At 47.9% G+C, this 5,703-nt stretch overlaps 1 pseudogene across 1 annotated transcript; it reads left to right on the top strand.

Annotated features, from left to right (window-relative positions):
• Positions 1–224: 224 nt before the first annotated feature.
• On the top strand, positions 225–939 carry LOC116555985 (annotated as a pseudogene). The gene has a single exon (XR_004270768.1). The product of XR_004270768.1 is annotated as a 40S ribosomal protein S2 pseudogene (transcript).
• The last annotated feature ends 4,764 nt before the right edge of the window (positions 940–5,703 follow it).

Raw genomic sequence — 5,703 nt, forward strand, 5'->3', positions numbered from 1 at the left:
GACTTTACTGCTGCCATAGAAGTTGTAATTTTTTTTTTTTTTTTAAGATGGGGTTTCCTTCTTCTCCGATAAAACACCAAATAACGGATGACGCCAGTGCAGTGCGGGGGGTGGGGGAGGGCCAGAGGCCCTGGGGGCCCTGGGGGCACTGGGATGGGGAACCATGGTGGCGGAGGTTTCAGCCGTGGACGGGGCCGAGGCTGGGAGCTTGCAGAGGCAAAGATGAGGATAAGGAGTGGATGCCTGTCACCAAGTTGTACCGCCTGGTCAAACACATGAAGATCAAGTCTCTGGAGGAGATCTATCTCTTCTCTCTGCCCATCAAGGAATCTGAAATTATTGACTATTTCCTGGGGGCCTCTCTCAAGGATGAGGTTTTGAAGATTATGCAGGTGCAGAAGCAGACCTGTGCTGGCCAGCGCACCAGGTTCAAGGCGTTTGTTGCTATCAGGGACTACAATGGTCACATCGGTCTGGGTGTTAAGTGTTCCAAGGAGGCGGCCACTGCCATCTGTGGGGCCATCATCCTGGCCAAGCTTTCCATTGTCCCCGTGGGCAGAGGCTACCGGGGGAAACAAGATCGGAAAGCTCCACACCGACCCTTGCAAGGTGACAGGCCGCTGTGGCTCTGTGCTGGGGCCTCATCCCTGCGCCCAGGGGCTCTGGCATCGTCTCAGCACCTGTGCCCAAGAAGCTGCTCATGATGGCTGGTATCGATGACTGCTACCCCTCAGCTGGGGGCTGCACTGCCACCTTGGGCAACTTCGCCAAGGCCACCTGTGATAACATCTCTAAGACTTACAGCTACCTGACCCCCGATCTCTGGAAGGAGACTGTATTCACCAAGTCTCCCTATCAGGAATTCACTGACCACCTCGTCAAGACCCACACCAGAGTGTCCATGCAGAGGACCCAGCTCCAGCTGTGGCTACAACATAGGGTTTTTATACAAGAAAAATAAAATGAATTAACACTGCAAAAAAATTTTAAAAAGATGGGGTTTCACCATGTTGGCCAGGCTGGTCTTGAACTCCTGACCTCAGGTGATCCACCCACCTCGGCCTCCCAAAGTGCTAGGATTACAGGCGTGAGCCACCGTGCCCAGCAGAAGTTGTGTGATTCTAAGACCATCATTTTATCTAAGAGTTAAAAGACTTGAGCTTGTCATTTTCTTTCTGTAAGTGCTCCAGTGCACTTGGAAGAGTCTATAATAGTCAAGTGCAGCAGCTGTGTAAGCTCCTGCAACACTTACCTAATTGGCATCTAATTGCAATTAACCATAGGTGATAGCTTATTGTCATGTTGCTGTGTGCATGGGTTACTAGCAAATTCCCATTGGCAAAAACCTCAACATTTTACCCAATCCCAAAACCTACCTTTTAGAATCTGTCTTCTGTGACACTTCAGGTGCCAATTCTATAGAAGTCAGGGTCCAGTCAGGAGATAGCAATCACACCAGTAATCTGAACGAGGGAAATCTTAAAGAATAAATTGTTGGCTGGGCACAGTGGCTCACACCTGTAATCCCAGCTACTCAAGAAACTGAGGCAGGAGAATCGCTTGAACCTGGGAGGCAGAAGTTGCAGTGAGCCAAGATCAAGCCACTGCACTCCAGCCTGGGCGACAGAGCAAGACTGTTTCAAAAAAAAAAAAAAAAAAGATTAAAATTTTAATATAAGGTATTTACTAAGAGGGTGATATGGTTTGAATATTTGTCCTTGCCCCAAATCTCATTTTGAATTGTAGTCCCCAAAGCTAAAGGCGAGACCTCGTGGAAGGTGTTTGGATCATGGGGGTGGATCCCTCCTTGCTTGGTCCTATCTTCATGATAGTGCGTTCTCATAAGATCTGGTCATTGAGAAATGTGTAGCACCTTCAAACCTCCCCCACAACTCTCTTTCTCTGTCTTGTTCCTGCTTTCAGCATGTGATGTTCCTGCTTCCCGTTTGCCTTCTGCCATGATTATCGACATCCTGAGGCCTGCCCAGAAGCAGATGCTGCTCTACTTCTGATAAAGCCTGTAGAACCATGAGCCAAATAAATCTCTTTGCTTATAAATTACTCAGTCTCAGTTATTTTTAATTTTTTTTATTTTTATTTTTTTTCCAAGACAGAGTCTCACTCTGTTGCCCAGGCTGGAGTGCAGTGGTGTGATCTCGGCTTACTGCAACCTCTGCCTCCCAAGTTCAAGCGATTTTCCTGCCTCAGCCTCTCAAGTAGCTGGGATTATGGGCACAGGCCACCACACTCAGCTGAATTTTGTATTTTTAATAGAGATGGGGTTTCACCATGTTGATCAGACTGGTCTCGAACTCCTGACCTTGTGACCCACCTGCCTCGGCCTCCCAAAGTGCTGGGATTACAAGTGTGAGCCACAGCACTCAGCCCTAAATTATTTCTTTTTTTTTTTGTTTAAATAAAGATGGGGTTTCACCATGTTGGTCAGGCTGGTCTTGAACTCCCTACCTCAGGTGATCCGCCCGCCTTGGCCTCCAAAGTGCTTGGATTACAGGCATGAGCCACCACGCCCGGCCAAATTATTTCTTTATTTTATTTTATTTTATTTTAGAGACGGGGTTTCACCATGTTGGTCAGGATAATCTCGAACTCCTGACCTCGTGATCCTCCCGCCTCGGCCTTCCAAAGTGCTGGGATTACAGGCGTGAGCCACCGCGCCCAGCCGCAGATTATTTCTTTATAGCAGTGCAAGGATGGCCTAACACAGAAAATTGGTACCAGGAGTGGAGTATTGCTATATTGCTATACAGATATCTGGAAATGGGAAGAAACTTTAGAGCTGGGTAAAAAGCAGAGATTAGGAGAGTTCAGAGGGCTCAGTAGAAGACAGAAAGATGAGGGAAAATTTAGAGCTCCCTAGAGACTGGTTAAATGGTGTGACCAAAATGCTGACAGTGACATGGACAATGAAGTCCAGGCTGAAGAGGTCTCAGAAGGAATGGGGAACTTACTGGAAACTAGAACAAAGGTCAAGCATGTCATGCCTTAGCAAAGAGCTTGGCTGCATTCTTTTCATGCCCTGGGAATCTGTGGAATTTTCATAGTGATGATTTAGGGTATCTGGCAGAAGAAATTTCTAAGCAGCAAAGTGTTCAAGAAGTGGTGTGGCTGCTTCTAACAGTCTACTGTCAGATGTGGGAACAAATAAGTGACTTAAAGTTGGAAATTATATTTAAACAAAAATCAGAGCATAAAAGTTTAGAAAATTTGCAGCCTGGCCATGTGGCAGAGAAAGAAAAATCTTTTTTAGGAGAGGAATCTAAGCAGGCTGTGGAGTGACCACTTGCTAGAGATGTCTGCGTAATTAAAAGAGAGCCAGGTGCTAATAACCAAGACAATTGAGAAAATGCTGACCAGGCACAGTGGCTCATGCCTATAATCCCAGCACTTGGGGAGGCTGAGGCGGGCAGATCACCTGAAGTCAGGAGTTCAAGACCAGCCTGGCCAACTTGAAGAAACTCCATTTCTACCAAAAAAAAAAAAAAAAGCTGGGTATTGTGGTGGTTGCCTGTAATCCCAGCTACTCAGGAGGCTGAGGCAAGAGTATTACTTAAACGTGGGAGTTGGAGGCACAGATCTCTGCAGCAGCCCCTCCCATCATAAGACCTGAGGCCTCGGAGGACTGAACGGTTTTGTGGGTCAGGCTCAGGGCCCCACTGCCTTGTGCAGCCTCAGGACACTCCTTCCCACATCCCAGCCACTCTACCTCCAGCCTTGGCTCAAAGTGTCCCAGGTGCAGCTCAGGCTGCCACTTTAGAGAAAGCAAGTTATAAGCCTTGGTGGCTTCCATGTGATGTCAAACCTGTAGATGCACAGAATGCAAGAGTGAAGAACATTTGGCGGCCTCTGCTTACATTTCAGAGGATGTATAGAAAAGCCTGGGCTGGGTGTGATGACTAACACCTGTAATCCCAGCACTTTGGAAGGCAGAAGCAAGTGGACCACCTGAGCTCAAGAGTCCAAGACCTGAGCCTGGGAAACATGGTAAAACTTTGTCTCTAGAAAAAAATTAGCTGGGAATGATGGTATTGCCTGTTGTCCCAGCTACTAGGGTGGCTGAGGTGAGAGGATCACTTGAGCCTGGGAGGTTGAGGTCACAGTTAGCCATGGTCAGGGCACTGTACTCCAGCCTGTATAATAGAGCAAGACCTTGTCTCAACAAAAAAAAAGGGGGGAGAGAGAGAGAGAGAGAGAGAAGGAAGGAAGGAAGGAAGGAAGGAGGGAGGGAGGGAAGGAAGGAAGGAAGGAAGGAAGGAAGGAAGGGAGGGAGGGAGGGAGGGAGGGAGGGAGGGAGGGAGAGATAAAAAGAAAGAAAGAAAGAGAAAGAGAGAGAGCAAAAAGAAGAGAAAGCCTGGGTGCCCAGGCAGAAGCCTGCTGCAAGGATGGAGTCCACACCAAGAACGAACTTCTACTTGGGCAATGCCAAGGGTACATGTGGAGTTGGAGCTCCCACACAGAGCCCCCACTGGGGCACTGCCTAGTGGAGCTGTGAGACAGAGGCCACCACCCTCCAGATACAAGAATGGTAGATCCACCAGCAGCTTGCACCCTGCGCCTGGACAAGCCACAGGCACCCAATGCCAGCCTATGAGAACAGCTGTGGGAGCTGCACTCTACAAAGCCACAGGGGAAGAGATACCCAAAACCTTGGGCACCCACCCCTTGCACCAATATGCCCTGGATATGGGATGTGGAGTCGAAGATTATTTTAGATCTTTAAGATTTAATAACTGCTCTCCTGGGTTTTGGACTTGCGTGGGGCCTGTAGCCCCTTTCTTTTATCTGATTTCTCCCTTTTAGAGTGGCAGGATTTACCCAATGCCTATGCCCCCATTATGTCTTGGAGGTAAATATTTTGTTTTTGAGTTTACAGGCTCATAGGTAGAAGGAACTTGCCTTATCTTAGACAAGACTTTGGACTTTGGACTTTTGAGTTAATGCTGGAATGAATTAAGACTTTGGAGGACTGTTGGGAAGGTATGATTGTATTTGACAATGTGAGAAGAACATGAGATTTGTGTGTCTCCACCCAACCTCGTGCTGAATTTTAAACCTCAATGCTGGAGGTGGGGCCTGATGGAAGGTGTTTAGATCACAAGTGCAGATCCCTCATGGCTTGGTGCTGCCTTCATGATAGTGAGTTCTCATGAGAACTGGTCATTTAAAAGCATGTGCCACTTATCTCCCACTCTCTCTCTGCCTTGCTCCTGCTCTTGCCATGTGATGCACCTGCTCCCCTTTTGCCTTCTGTCATAATTGGAAGCTTCATGAGGCCTCCCCAGAAGCAGATGCTGTTATGCTCCCTGTAAAGCCTATAGAATCATGAGCCAGCCAGGCGTGGTGGCCCACGCCTGTAATCCCAGCACTTTGAGAGGCCAAGGTGGGTAGGTCACCTGAGGTCAGAAGTTCGAGATCAGCCTGGCCAACATGGTGAAACCTTGTCTGTACTAAAAATACAAAAATTAACTGGACATGATGGCAGACACCTGTAATCCCAGCTACTCAGGAGGCTGAGACAGGTGAATCACTTGAACCTGGAAAGTGGAGGTTGCAGTGAGCCAAGATCGTGCCACTGCACTCCAGCCTGGGCAACAGAGCGAGACTCTGACTCAAAAAAAAAAAAAGATTTTATACTGTATTTTTATAGAGCACTTATTATTACTGCAAGCTGGTCTGGGTGAACCA

The sequence above is a fragment of the Sapajus apella genome, unplaced genomic scaffold (assembly GCF_009761245.1).
Source record: "Sapajus apella isolate SASKATOON/1434 unplaced genomic scaffold, GSC_monkey_1.0 scaffold16, whole genome shotgun sequence".
Lineage (NCBI taxonomy): Eukaryota > Metazoa > Chordata > Mammalia > Primates > Cebidae > Sapajus > Sapajus apella.